Source organism: Sapajus apella, unplaced genomic scaffold (assembly GCF_009761245.1).
Source record: "Sapajus apella isolate SASKATOON/1434 unplaced genomic scaffold, GSC_monkey_1.0 scaffold69, whole genome shotgun sequence".
Taxonomy (NCBI): Eukaryota; Metazoa; Chordata; class Mammalia; order Primates; family Cebidae; genus Sapajus; species Sapajus apella.
Genome location: NW_022437009.1, coordinates 5,395,298 through 5,409,950, shown reverse-complemented (window position 1 = coordinate 5,409,950; position 14,653 = coordinate 5,395,298). Strand labels below are relative to the sequence as shown.

The 14,653-nt window shown below is 37.6% G+C and overlaps 1 protein-coding gene across 9 annotated transcripts in view; it reads right to left on the bottom strand.

The window, feature by feature from the left end:
* The window catches only part of CSDE1 (cold shock domain containing E1), a 40,900-nt gene that overhangs the window by 25,171 nt on the left and 1,076 nt on the right, over positions 1 to 14,653 (bottom strand). For 6 of the 9 annotated variants that reach the window (XM_032249658.1, XM_032249655.1, XM_032249652.1 and 3 more), the window contains exon 2: positions 7,633 to 8,019. The exons of 2 other annotated variants lie outside the window; for them this stretch is intronic. The gene's annotated coding sequence lies outside the window, so the exon portion shown is untranslated. Of the gene's footprint in view, positions 1 to 3,390; positions 3,480 to 7,632; positions 8,020 to 14,653 lie in introns of all 9 variants that reach the window. One more of the 9 variants, XM_032249653.1, reaches the window with a different exon arrangement.

Genomic DNA, 14,653 nt, shown 5'->3' with positions numbered 1-14,653 from the left:
ACTGAGGAGGTGGAGGCAAGAGAACTGCTTGAACCCAGGAGGCAGAGGTTGCAGTAAGCTAAAATTGTGCCACTGGACTCCAGCCTGGGTAACACAGCAAGTCTTTAACCCAGAACAACAACAAAACCAGACAGACAAAATGGTTGAACGATTCTTGCAGAAGAACCTCAGATGGAAGGTAAGGCAAGCAGATATAAAGAGCATGGGAATTGACATTTCTATTTCTAGTATTAGTTCTTCAACCTCCACTTTAAGAAAGAAACCATCTAATGAAATATGACAAGTATGCCAAAAGTTAAAAATCAAAGACTATGATATGGACTTGTATTAGCTGCAATACAACATACTACAAGTAGATTTACCTGACATTAATTTATTATTATAAAGCTTTTTAAAATGAAACACTTAAAAACCAGCAATCCAGAATGTAGTATTTCTAGGGAGAACAGAACATTTCTGCACAAGTAAACTATTTTTATAATATCCCTCACTTCATATTTCTCCTCTTTATTTGTACCACTGTTTTACAATGCAGACAGAATTTAATCACACAATTTATAAATATATACACATATTACCAATATATGTTTTTAACAAGCAGTATAAAATTGAGTACCATTATTCTAGATCACTGAATGACTTTCATGTTTATTTATTTCTGAGACAAAGTCTCGCTCTGTCACCCAGGGCATATTTATTTTTGAGACAGAGTCTCACCTTGTGGCCCAAGCTCACTGCAACCTCTGTTTCCCAGGTTCCAGTAGATCCCCCCGCCTCAGCCTCCCAAGTAGCTGGGACTACAGGCATGCACCACACCCGGCTAATTTTGTATTTTTAGTACAGACAGGTTTCACCATGTTGGCCAGGCTGTTCTTGAACTCCTGCCCTCAAGTGATTGCCCCCTTGGCCTCCCAAAGTGATGGGATTACAGGCATGAGGCACACTGCACCTGGCCTCATGTTTATAGTTCTGATTACTACTTAAACAAGAACACAATGACATGATCTGAAATGTAATATCCCTGAAAGCTGCAAAAAACCCACATTCTCAAATCTGCAATCCTACCACACATCTCTGCAGGTAGGAGAGAGAAATCCTCTTTTTCTCACCCAAAGGGAAAATGAACCAGAATCAGAAAGCATCAAAGGTGGCATTTTCTTTTAATACTCTAAATTGTTCCCCAACAAGAATGTTGGCATCTGGCTCTATCGTTTCACTCTCATCTCATCCCTGGACGCTTACCATAAGAGTTGAAAAAAGCTTTTCCCTTCTCCCAGAATCTTTGCCGATTAGAGCTCTCTTTTCCTAGCCTTTATCCATTTGGAGGAGGCCTTTATTTTTCAAAAGGTAAACACATACCACTCAAACAACTTTAGTTAAGACATGTTAATACTTTTCAAATAATTCCTAATAATTTGGCTAAATTGTATTTTTATGGCATTGCAAATTCTTTTTTGAGACAAAGTTTCACTGTTGTTGCCCAGGATGGAGTGCAACGGCATGATCTCAGCTCACTGCAACTTCCGCTGCTCAGATTCAAGTGATTTTCCTGCCTTAGCCTCCCCAGTAGCTGGGATTATAGAGGTATGCACCACCACCCCCAGCTAATTTTGTATTTTTAGTAGAGACAGGGTTTCACCTTGTTGGTCAGGATGGTCTGGAACTCCTAATCTCAGGTGATCCACTCGCCTCAGCCTCCCAAAGTTCTGGGATTATAGGTGTAAGCTGCCACGCCCAGCAGCAAATTATTTTCTTTTTCGAGAGGGAGTCTTACTCTGTCACCAGGCTGGAATGCAGTGGCACAATCGCAGCTTACTGCAACCTCTGCCTCCCAGGTTCAAGTAATTCTCCTGCCTCAGCCTCCCAAGTAGCTGAGATTACAGGTGCATGCCACCACACCCAGCTCCTGTTTGTATTTTTAGTAAGACAGGGCTTCACTATCCTGGCCAGGATGGTCTTGATCTTCTGCCTCAGCTTCCCAAAGTGCTGGGATTATAGGCGTGCACCACCACACCCAGCTTCAAATTATTTATCAGCAGCATCAAAAAACTTGTAAGTATTTCACTATTAAACAAAATGGAAGTTATCACAAAAACAATTACATAAAATTAGAGGGCAAATGGAAGTAGACAATTCAACAGATCCTGGTTTACAAAAGACACCAACAAAGGTGGTGGTAGAAGGAACCAGTAGGTAAATGTTATCTGGCTTCTTTTTTAATAGGGAGAAAAAAATCTACAACTTAGTTGTTTGCCTAACAGCATATAAAAATGTATTCAGATGAACTGAGTTAAATGCCTTAAAAAATATATTTAAAAACCAGCCAGGCTCCATGGTTCACATTTGTAATCTGAGCACTTTGAGAGGGTGAAGTGGGTGTATCGCCTGAGCCCAGGAATTTGAGACCAGCAGGGCACATGGCAAAACCCTATCTCTACAAAAAATACAAATGTTAGCTAAAATTAGCCAGATGCATATAGTCCCAGCTACTCAGGAGGCTGCGGTGGGAGGATCACCTGAGCCCGGGAGGTCAAGCTGTTATCCTGACACTGCCACTGCACTCTACCTTGGGTGACAAAGTGTATCCTGACACTGCCACTGCACTCTACCTTAGGTGACAAAGTGAGACCCTGTCTCCAAAAAAAACAAAACCCAAGCCACACATATACACACACACATACACACACACACACGCATCCCAGATGTGTATATCTGTAAAATCTTTGGAAGAGGGAACTTTCTAGATTTGCACTCCAGCCTGGGTGACAGAGTGAGACCCTGTCTTTAAAAAAAAAAAAAAAAACAAACCCCAAAACACACATACATAATACACACACATATACATATATTACCCCCCCGCCGCATGTGTATACTTGTAAAATCTTTGCAAGGGGGAACTTTCTAGATTTGAAATCAATTGAAAAAAATCACAAGGGACTGATACCTGATTACACAAAAAGCACAAGCTTTTAAACTCAAACCTAGGGGAAAAAGTATAAATACACCAGAGTAGTATTGACGATTCTAGGCAAATCAGTAGAATTAAATTACCAGAATATAAGATTCTTGAGCGGCAGGAACTTTCTATTCAAAGCTAAATCTCTAGATTTTAGATTAATGGTGCCTGGCACAGAACAGGCACTCGTATGTGAAATTACTGAAAGATACTAGGTTAGCAAATAAATCATCCTTGAATATCAATCATTCAACTTTAAACACAAAAGCTCGAAACCTAAATCATTAAAAACTTTGAATTTTAGCAATAAAAATATTCAGATAAAACAGATTAATACTTTCACATACCAAACCAGCAAAGATAAAAAATGTTAGATATTGAAAAAGTGAGCTAAGGATAACATGTATACTTTTATGGTAGTAAACTGGTACAACCTTTTAAAAATGCAATTTAGCAACATGTATCAAAATGTACAGATATTTTTCTTAATAATTGCACTGTAGAAAAGCTCTCCTGGGGAAATCTGTAATGTGAAAAAAGCTTTATGCACAAGTATTCTTAACAAATATATTTTTATAACAAATTCCTGGAAATATCTAAAGTCTAACACACTTTATGGTTCAAGACGTCATTAGGAAATGAGACATAAGGTATTTATACAGTATGATTTCAAATGTATTTAAAGACCAGAAAATCTAATTTAATGTTCACAGATGAGAAAACACTTAGGCATCTTAAGGGCACAGAGCTAAAAATGGCAAATATGAGAATAGAATCCAGTTCTGATTCCATTCTTAACCAATGCCTTATTCATTCAACCACAATTGAATTTCTACAATGCATCAGCACTATTTTAGGTCCTACTCATATCACAGAAAACACAACAGACAAGGATGTTCAGCTTCATAAAATTTAGACCTTCTACCCTTTTCTACATATTTACTTTTAAAATTGAAAAAGTCATTGACAAAATTAGTCATCCTTTAATAAAAGTAGAACTGGAACAAATCTCAAGTCAAATTTAAACTTCATTTCTAACCCAAGAAATCAACTAAAGTTCCTGAAAGAACACAGAGGTCAAAAGACTGGCTTTCAGTTGTGACTCTCAAGTAACTCTGAACTACTGTGGGATTTACTCCTCAAAAGTAAAGTGGGAGCACCTAACTGGTTTCCAAGTTCCGTTGCGAGGGGTGGCGGAGGGTGCTTTGTAATTTCTTATTACAGCATCTAAGCTCCCTAATTTGGTCTGCTTAGCTTCTACTGATTGTCAAAGAATTACTTTGAAAAAGGTAGCCTATTTCACCATAAGATCTTTAGAAAACCACTCTGTATTCTCAGTATGAACATATATTCCCTTGATTTCCACTGTTTCTTTTTAATTTTCTGAACACAACCTTTTTTCATACTAACTGCTGTCTTCTGGATAGGTTCTAAATAAATTACTCATCAAAGTGCATTTCACTACTATTCTTATTGTACCCAACCAATACACAGTACTGAGTGATTACACCCCTTGATTCTGTAGACTGAAGTTTTATAATTTTCTATAACTAAAAAATATCCCCATCGTTTCTTCACAAATCACATTAGCAAAATCAGGTTTTCTTTCAGTTCCTCTGTAATTGATCATTTGTTCCTAAATAAAAAACTGTAACCTAATGCTTTTAGAACACCTTCTGTTGGTTAATCTGGTATTCCAATTTGGTGACAATTTAAAAATTATCAGGCTCTGTATAGTTTATCTTTTAAACATTTATTCTCCTACCTTAATACCTGTCTCACAGAGTTGTTGAGATGATTTAATGAGTTGCTTCACGTAAAAAGCCTAAAATAAGTGCTTACTTAGCACACAGGTACTCACATAACTACTTATTAGGTCTCCGAAAAAAGCAGGGCAAGGATAGCACCTGGCAGCATACACCTGGAGACTTCCCTAAAATCAGCTGGTTACTAAACTCTTGTTATTCACACATTTTTCCATATTGACCATTATGCTATCATGAGCTACTCTGTCAAGTTTTTTTTATTCATTGGTTCTATGGTTTTTGCTAGGGATGAAAAGTAAGCTCAATAGTTCCCGCATCTGACTGAAAAATCAGGACATTTACAGTTCCTGTCACAGGTCTCTATTTAATTGACTACCATCACATACCTAGCAACTATCACCCTACCACCTACCAAGTAATCCTGTTATTTTCTCACTCATCTGGGGCTTCAGTTTTCTCTTGCTTTGCTAAGTATGCCAATTACTGTATTTAGCAGAAAAAAACTAGAAACACAACAAGAATTTCCTAGTTTGGCTTTTCTCCTGTCTTGTCACCTTTAGTCTACCTCAATCAAATCATTCACCAAACAATTCAAGTCTATTTTCACATGTCAAACAAATGTTTTATAAGCCTTATTCTTTCTTGCCATTTTATGGCTAATTCCACCCTTCCATATCAATTTATTCCCAATTATGTACAATTTTTACTTTTACAAGCCCCCCTTTAAAAATCTGAGGTGTTCCATTGCATTACCAAATCTGTTTCCTCAATTGTGTGCCCCCTTTAACTGAACCATTTCACAACTGTACAATCAGGACTAATATTGACAATACAAAGATTAGGCTAAACAAAAAGCATTTCTTTTAATATATACTGGTAGTTTTTAGTCGTTAAGGACTAATTCTGGTGCACAGTAAGGTCATCAACACTATTACACAATCCTTCAATAAATTGGAATTGAAGTCCTAAGTGCTTCCTGAAATAGCAATGAAGCTTTTATAAGTGAACGACCTATTTTCATTCTTCATTTCATTTGACCTCTGTAGCATTTAAAAAAATGTTTCCCATTGACTTCTTGAAATTATCTTATTTGGTGTTTCCTCCTGACTTCTACTTCTTTAAATGCTCTTTTCATTGGTGTTTCTTCCTTTATTACCTATCAACTGATGACTCCTTTCTGAATTCCTTTATGTCTACTAATTTTAGAAAATCTGGAAACTAAAGATTAAAAAGGAAAATTGCTCTTCATAATCTTACCCTCAAAGTTAACCACTGTTTAATATTCCATAACTAGCATATTTCCTTCAACTTTAGATTGCTATCTAATGAATACAATATATTTCCACAATAATGTTAATATTGATAAGTTACTCTAACTTCCCTATTCCTATGAACAATGAAGGTTTCTAGCTTGGACAAACGGATTTGATAAAATCATTCTCTCCACATTTATCTTCAAATCTGGTTGGTCTCCAAGTCAATTCTACCATCAGAACATCTAGCATCTACCTTTTTCTCTACCTACACCCTAGCTTTTATCTTCCTTACACTTGATCCACTGCTTTTGAAAGATCTTCCCAACATCAGTCTTTCCCTCAAAAGTGTCACCATTTGTCTTTTGAAAGTACACTTTTGAATATTACTTTAAAATGTGAAGCAATAAAGCCATCTTACTTTTGGGGGAGAAACCCCTTAAGCCCTTGCTTATAAACATCTGATGGCTCTCCTACAGACTAAAGACAAATGTATTGGGTCAAGCCTCCAGCAAACTTCCCTTTCATAACTCCAACAAAATTGTGTTTTCCACTTTATTCATAATGGACAACTCAATATAGTCCATGTGCCTTCAGGTCTCCCTGAATCTGCTAATTCTGTTACCTCTATACGTCTAGCAATGTTTCTTCTCCCTCTTAACAAAGCACTACTCACCTTCAAATATTCCTTTCTGTAGGCTTTCTTTACTCTCCTCTTTCCCTCCAAGGAAACAGCTTCAGTTATAGTCTTAACACTTTATAAATATCTTCTAGCCTATATTAAACTGTAATATTTTGTAATAAATTGTTCTAAATCTGAAGTCCATTAATATCTTATTCATTTGTTGTGTTTCAGCACTAGCAATGCCTAACAATACGGTAGGCATGTCAACTATTCATTCACAAATATGCACTGTTTATGTAGGTATGGATATAAAGCAAGGTTCTTCTCTCAAGAAGCTAACATTGAAGAGAGTAGAGAAAGAAACAGATGTCAGTACCAAATATCACCAAAGTTTCAAAAACTCCCACAGAAAGATTAGATACACATTCTTATCAGAAATCCTAACTTCTAAATCGTACAAACAAAGCTTCTCTAAGAAACCAATACGTCAAGAGACCAGCATGTACTAATATAATCTGGTGTGAAAAATCTCAGTTTTAACCATAAATACCGTCCTTACCTAAGAAGAGACACTGTTGATACTTCGTACTAGTTGAGAAAAGAAAAACTGTCTTTTGAGGCTGGGCACGGTGGCTCATGCCTGTGATCCCAGAACTTTGAGAGGCCGAGGCAGGTGGATCGCCTGAGGTCAGGAGTTCGAGACCAGCCTGGCCAACACAGTGAAACTCCGTCTCTACCAAAAATATAAAAAATTAGCTGGGCGTGGTGGTGGACGCCTGTAATCCCAGCTACTTGAGAAGCTGAGGCAGGAGAATTGCTTCAACCTGGGAGGCGAAGGTTGCAGTGAACCGAGATCATGCCATTGCACTCTAGCTTGTACAACAAGAGTGAAACTGTCTCAAAAAAAAAAAAAAAAAAAAAAAAAAAAAAAAAAAACTGGCTTCTGAATACCTTTAGAAAAGATTTTTATATTTCACCAAATAATCAGGAAATCCAGAATTATGGATTCTTAATAGGAAATTACAAACCTACCTCGCAGTGATAATCAAATATTGCACTTTCAGTAGTATTTGCTGATTCTTCTTTTTCAGCACACGTTTCAAAGGATGAAAGTTGCTAGTATTAAAAAAAAGAGCGAGAGAAAATGATCTACCAAGCTAATAAAGAATACAACTGCTGCTGCACCGGGCAATCTCACAGTACAGCACTGAAGAAAACAAAGACTACTAGCAGCGTTGGGAAGTGCTCTTTCAAAGCTGTTGAGTAGGCACAAACTTCTTGTTTCAGATCAAGTGTTGTGTCTTCAACTTAAGTGTACTCTTCTTTGGTCTTGTTAGTTGTTACGAGGTTTGTTCCTTGCCTGATCTGAACTTGAAGCAGCAGTTTCAGGTGGTAAAGTCTGTTCTGTTACACTTCATACTAGAGGTAAAAAATGGAGACATTAAGTATAACATATATAAAATAATCACGGACAGTGGGTGAGAAGAGGGACAAACTCATTTCATTAACTTAGACTCATAGATCATGCAAGTAATGCAGAAAACTTGGAAGCACGCTCATGTAATGTTATTTGCAGCAATCTGTCAATTACTAACAACCACCTCCTTTGGTATCTCATACCCAAGACCTCAAATTATTCCATAGTCTTTATTGACCTCTTTCCCCCAAATAAGCTCAGTTATATGGCATAATATTTAATTTAATATAAGTATTTTGTAAGGATCTAGCTCTGCGGAAAACATGAAAGTTCCTGCTATGAGAGCATAGACAATCTTGCTGAGAACCAAGATTTACACATGGAAAAAAAACCAGAGTATAGGACAAAATGCCAAAAATTATTCTGCTCAATTAGTATCTAGGTACCTAGTATTATGTCACAGATTATCTAGAAATACTACGTATTTTTTATTCACAACTGCATGTACATCAAAGCAACATGGTAACCACAGAGAAGGCTTTTAAGTAAGAAGTGGAATTTGAACTGAACCTAGAAAATCAGAAAGAATTCTAAGAGAAAGAAAATAGCTGAGACTTCTATGTATGAAATAGCACATAAGCGAAGCCAGAATATGCCACTAAATTCTAAGTTTCTTCAGAGCAGCGACCATGCATTATATGATTTTCTAAGCCCAGCTTCAAGTGAAGTCTTCTGCATGAATGCCTGTGGCAACACGTGTGGCTTGTTGTTTCAGAGGAAAATCAACAGGCTAGCCTGGCTAAACAGAGGGCTGGGCTGAAGGGAAATAGAATATACGGTGTGATAGGTGTAGTGGAGCCAGATTATGAAGCATTTCAACTTGATGTACAGGAAACAGTGCCTCAGTTTTTGAAAAAAATGGTATTATGTCTTGAAATCCTATGGAGATGACTTAGTGACCAAACAGAAATCTCATTTGCACTGCTGCAGTAAATAGATGAGAAATGTCTACAGAAGAGAAATTTATCAGTAAAAATCACAGATTTCTGCTTTATATTAGCTATAAAATAAACAATTATTTTGCACTGACTCCAATGCTAACAAAATGGTGTTAATGAAAAGTATTTCTATGAGAAGACAAAGGTGGACATGCTGAGAAATGGATAATGTATTTGAAAACATCAGAAGAATGACTATCAGGTGACAAGTCAGAGTTGATGAAATAGCTCAGAGGAGCCTAAAACCAATCACCAGTACTAGTAAATATCACAGACAAGTTGTTTAATCTCTCTAGGTTTCATTTTCCTCACATGCAAAATAAAAATTCAATAAAAGCTAATCTGGCCATTTTCTATTATCTAACATCCCATGACTTTATATTGTTCATTCAAATACCAAATGTTACACTTGTCTCATCTTTTCACTTTACTTAGATCATTCTATTATCCAGACTAGTTTAGGGTAATGATGCTCAAATATTTGGGAAGCAGTAAAGCAATACCTATGCCCAGCCCCAACTCCTAGAGTAATATAACTGGTCTGAGGTAGGACCACTTCTTTAATTATCTTGATTCTTCCCCACTCCATCTCCACACTCAATGAAGCTGTATTAGTATTTCCTTCAAGGTATGTTTTGTATTCATTTCTTGTCCTACTAAGTGACATATTTTAGCTCAGCTGTCTAATATATCCGCCAACTTGCAGTGTCCACACTTTCTATTTCCTGTCACATACCACAACCAGACCATCAAAAGCTTGAATTTTGGCCAGGCGAGATAGTTCACACCTGTAATCCCAGCACTTTTGGAGGCCTTGGTGGGAGGAGGACTGCTTGAGCCCAGGAGCTCATGACCAGCCTAGGCAACATGGAGAAACCCATCTCTACTAAAAATGCAAAAAATTAGCCAGGCGTGATGGTATACACCTGTAGACCCAGCTACCTGGGACCAGGAAGTCAAGGCTGCAGCGAGCCAAGATAGTGACACTGCACTCCAGTCTGGGTGACAGATCAGAATCTTGTCTCAAAAAACAAAAACCCTCCAATTTTATCTCTCATCTCCCCTGTCAAACATCTTCAGTTATTTTTGCAGTATTCTAGATGGGAAGTTTTTAATCCTGGCTAACCATCCACCTAAGAAACCTTAAACAAACAAAAACCAACAAAATCAAAGCCTGAGTCCCATACAGAGATTCTAAATTTAACTACGCTAGGTTAGGTGCCAGGTGTTGTTATCTCCCCTCACCCGCTGCCCCAGGTGTTTCCGACTTCCAGCCAGGATTAAGTACTACTATTCAGGTGTCTCTATTCTACCTTCCATCTTTACTCTCTACTGTGTTCCGGTTCTCCCAAAAGTCCATTCCCTCGCCTAATCCTTAACAACTCTTGGGAGATTCCTGAATCCTAGCTTCTTTGCTTATATGGGTCTTCCCACAAAAAAATACAATGCTGTGATCTTCAAGGTGACAAAAAAGCCTTTCTTGACCATTCCAGCAGACTCATTTATTACCATAATTCCCACTAATGAATGGGGCAGTAACATCCACTGCCTGCATCAAGCAATTTGCAGCAACTGGTACCAAGAAATTCTTGTACTCTGTTTACTTCATATTTTTATATATCTTGTTCCTCCAACTCTATTTCAAATTTTTTTTTACACAGCCCCCTTTAGCACCTAATCCAGTGCTGCCATAAACATTCAAATCAAAAAGGTAGTTAATCCATAAGCAAAAGGACCCAATTGAAGTGTAAACAGTTATATCAACTTTAATTGTACAAAGTTTCAATTATCCAATCAAGAAATAATCTCTTCTTTAAAAAATACAGACTGTGTATATTGGTTTTATCTTAATACTTTAGGTCTATTTATGAGCCCAAAGAACTCATGATGGAGAAAACAAGTTATCCTGAAAAACCTGAACTGGATTAACCCACTCCAGGTTGTTGTATTACATTAAGAATTGTCAAGTCCATGATTCGGTAATACAAAAAAAAAGATTTCTGGACTTGAAACTCTGGAATATTGCAGGGCCATTCCTAGGCATTAATCAGGTCTATCAGGAGCTATTAAAGCTCAAACAAATCCACCAATAATTTATTGGCTGAATTAACATCTTCACAGCTATGAGATTTTTATAGTTAACTCAATAAAACGTCAAGGTATTGGTCGGGCATTTTAATACAAATGGCTATCCACTCATGCCCGGATTAACATTTATTGGTGATACAAATCACCTCTTTTGCCTTAACCCTATGAATATAAGTGTATCTCCTCCATCTCCCTAAAAGCTTGAAACTTAGGTCACACGAAACACTGGGTACTGTGCTGGGGCAGTGGCTCTCGCCTGTAATCCCCAGCACTGTGGCAGGCTAAGTGGGAGGATGGCTTGAGACCAGCCTGGGCAACATGGTTTGATACTGTAAATACAAACAAATTTTACAAATAATAAACAAACTCACTGGGTGTGGTGGCACGCACCTGTAGTCCCAGCTACTCAGGAGGCTGAGGCAGGAGGATCGCTGGAGCCCAGGAGTTTGATGCTGCAGTGAGCTATGACTGTGCCACTGCACTCCTGCCTGGGCGACAGAGCAAGTCACCAACTCAAAACAATTGCCCCCACAAACCTACCATAGGGTACCAATAAAAACACCAAGGAACAATTTAAATGTGTATCTGAGAATCTCCCTGACTGCTAAGTAATCAACTCCTTTTCCCTTGCTCAGCATGGAAATAGTATTATTAATCACTACAATCTCCACTTCCTGGGTTCAAGCAATTCTCCTGCCTCAGCCTCCCAAGTAGCTGGGACTACAGGTGTGTGCTACCACACCTGGCTAATGTTTGTTATTTTTAGGAGAGATGGGGTTTCACCAAGTTGGCCAGGCTGGTCTCAAACTCTTGACCTCAAGTGATCCATCCGCCTCAGCCTTCCAAAGTGTTGGGATTACAGGCGTGAGCCACCATGGAGGCAACCACCTCTTTAATTTCATGTCTTCCTCAGTTGGCTGTTTTACCTCAAAGGCCTAGCAGAAACCATGGCATAGTAGGCACGAAATCAATACAGGTTAAACTTACACATTTATATGGTAAGTAATCCATCTAAAATGTAGCACACTACCTAGTTCATCATTTTGACAAATCATTTTTAAAGTATATGCAACATTCACTTTGGGAAAAGTTAATGAAAGGCTAAGCCATAAGCCAGTCTACAAAAAAGTCTGCTCACCTAACCTACTTCCTTCAGGCAGTACCTTTTCTTGAGCAAAAAAAACAAAGACCCAAACAGATAGCATGGGACTGAAAAGATCCTCTATTACCTGACATTTTGAGCACCACAGTTCATAACTCAAGTGCTTAATAGGTTTTAATTCATTTTTACTTTAGGATATCTAAGTTAAATGATAAAATCTACATAATTAACCAACCGAATCTAAATCACCTGTAGAGTGAAAATAAAAGCCCCAAACTGATGCAACTATCTTTTTGTATCTGTATAGTAGTAGCAACTGCGCTGGGTTATTATCTAAACAGGTACTGAGATATTTAAAATTATCTATCACTTAATTGCTTATACATATGCCTGGAAGTCTAATACTTTTAAGCAGTACAAATGGCAGTGTGGGAAGAAGCTGAAGAAACACTCTAGACACATCAGAAAACAACACAGACCAGCAGTGTCCAATAGAAGTACAGTGCAAACCACATGTGTAATTTTAATTCTAGTAACCATATCACAGTCCAAAGAAACAGGTGGAAATTTAATGTCTTATTTAACCAATTATATCCAAAATGTTACTCTCCACAGGCAATCAATGTAAAAAATTCAGATTTTTACATTTCTTGAAATCCAATGTTACTATACAATGACAGCACATTTCAATTCAAACTAGTCACACTTCAAGTGCACAACAGCCACCCATGGCTGGCAGCTACCATGTTCCACAGAGTAGGTACAAACTGAGCAGGGGTATAAAAAAGCACTACTGTGCCAATTATATCAATAGAAAATAAATGTAAGACTATTGAACAAAGATTTTCACTAATAAAAGTAGGCACTATCTAGTATAGATGCTTGTTACTAAATTGGAGAAGTAGAAGTGCAAATAACTGGTATGCAATGGTTTTAGCTGCAAATCAACGGGTAGCTTACATGTGCAACAAAGGGAAATTGATGATCAATTTATTTTCAGCCACACACTAATGTTTTACCTCAGCATAAAAGGACATTAAAATATTAAACACTTTTGTGTTGTTTTTAACTAGGTACCCACACATGCAAGTGGAAAACATTCTAATATCAAAACAAAGGAATTTTTTAAATCCTCACGGAGCCGAAGGGATTTAACAAGTCACTCTCACCACAGTAGTTTCACCACTTAAGACAGTCTAGCTTACAAAATAGGTCTCAAAGTGCTTCCTCTTCTGTTTTCTGAAAAGACAAAGCTAAGAAAGCACATCAATTCGTTGTTTACTTAACAAGATCAAGACTTTTATCTCATTTTGCAATACCGTTCTGAAATGCAACTCCTCAAAAATCTGTCCAAAAGAACATCGGTCCAAAATTTCCATGTTTTAACTAACTTGTTGAAAAAGTATGCCTCTCACAACAACGTCACGAGACTTAGTGCCACTGAACTGTAACACTAAATTTTATGTTATATATACTCCAGCATAATTTGATATTTTAGCATTTCGTTTGTTTAAAACTTCAGGGCCCTACACAATGTGTCTTCAGGTTGGGGGGGAGGGGAAAAAGGGGGTAGGGGTTAAAGCAAGACTGCAGGTCAGCTTTCACACTTTCAATTTTGATTTATTAGGACTTTACTCCATTTTTCAACCACACTCGCTAAAGGTCACACTTAAGTCAGAACTTATTTACAAAAAAAGAAAACCTATCTTCTGTGCCTCAAATACTTTAGTTTTCAACTCAGCTGCTATAAATACTCATCTCGATGATAAACATCCAGAGCAGCTGCAAAACCACTCAAACTATTACCTTCTCTTATTTTAGTCCTAAGGCTAAAACGAAACAAAAAGAAGGCCAAATGTTTATCTGGGTTTTATGAACTCAGGTAAATGCGTATTCAAGTATATAAACCCCATCCTTAACCCACACCAAATATATCCATTATTGGTTAGTACCAAAAGAACACCGAAGTATGTGTTCAATGTAGTATCAAGAATGTTTCTAGCTCAAAACGAAAATTACTCAGCATTTTAGTATAGAGTAGCTTATATTTGTGGGCTATAATTTGAAACCTGTATTTTTAAAAAGTAGGTTAGCAGCAATGGCTGAGAACTGCCAGCTCATACCAGCCTGATGAAAATTTAAGTCTCTCAAAAAGATTTAACTACCACAGGGCCTTTGAGCATTCTCCCTCCGTCTCCGCCCTGTCAACTGTTTAAAGAGCACCATATTCTTTCACTGAATGAGAAAATTAACTTGCCCAACAACGTTCAGATTGTTTTTGCAGATTGAAGCCTGTTTGAGGGAGCGTTCTCTGCCTCACCTGTGAGTTAAGCAAGACAGCTGCCATCTGGATGTTTCTACGGGAAAACCTTAAAGCAAAAGAACCTTGGCACTAAGATTTCGTATTGATGAAACATAATGGTAAAAATTTGAAGCTGTCTCCGACGG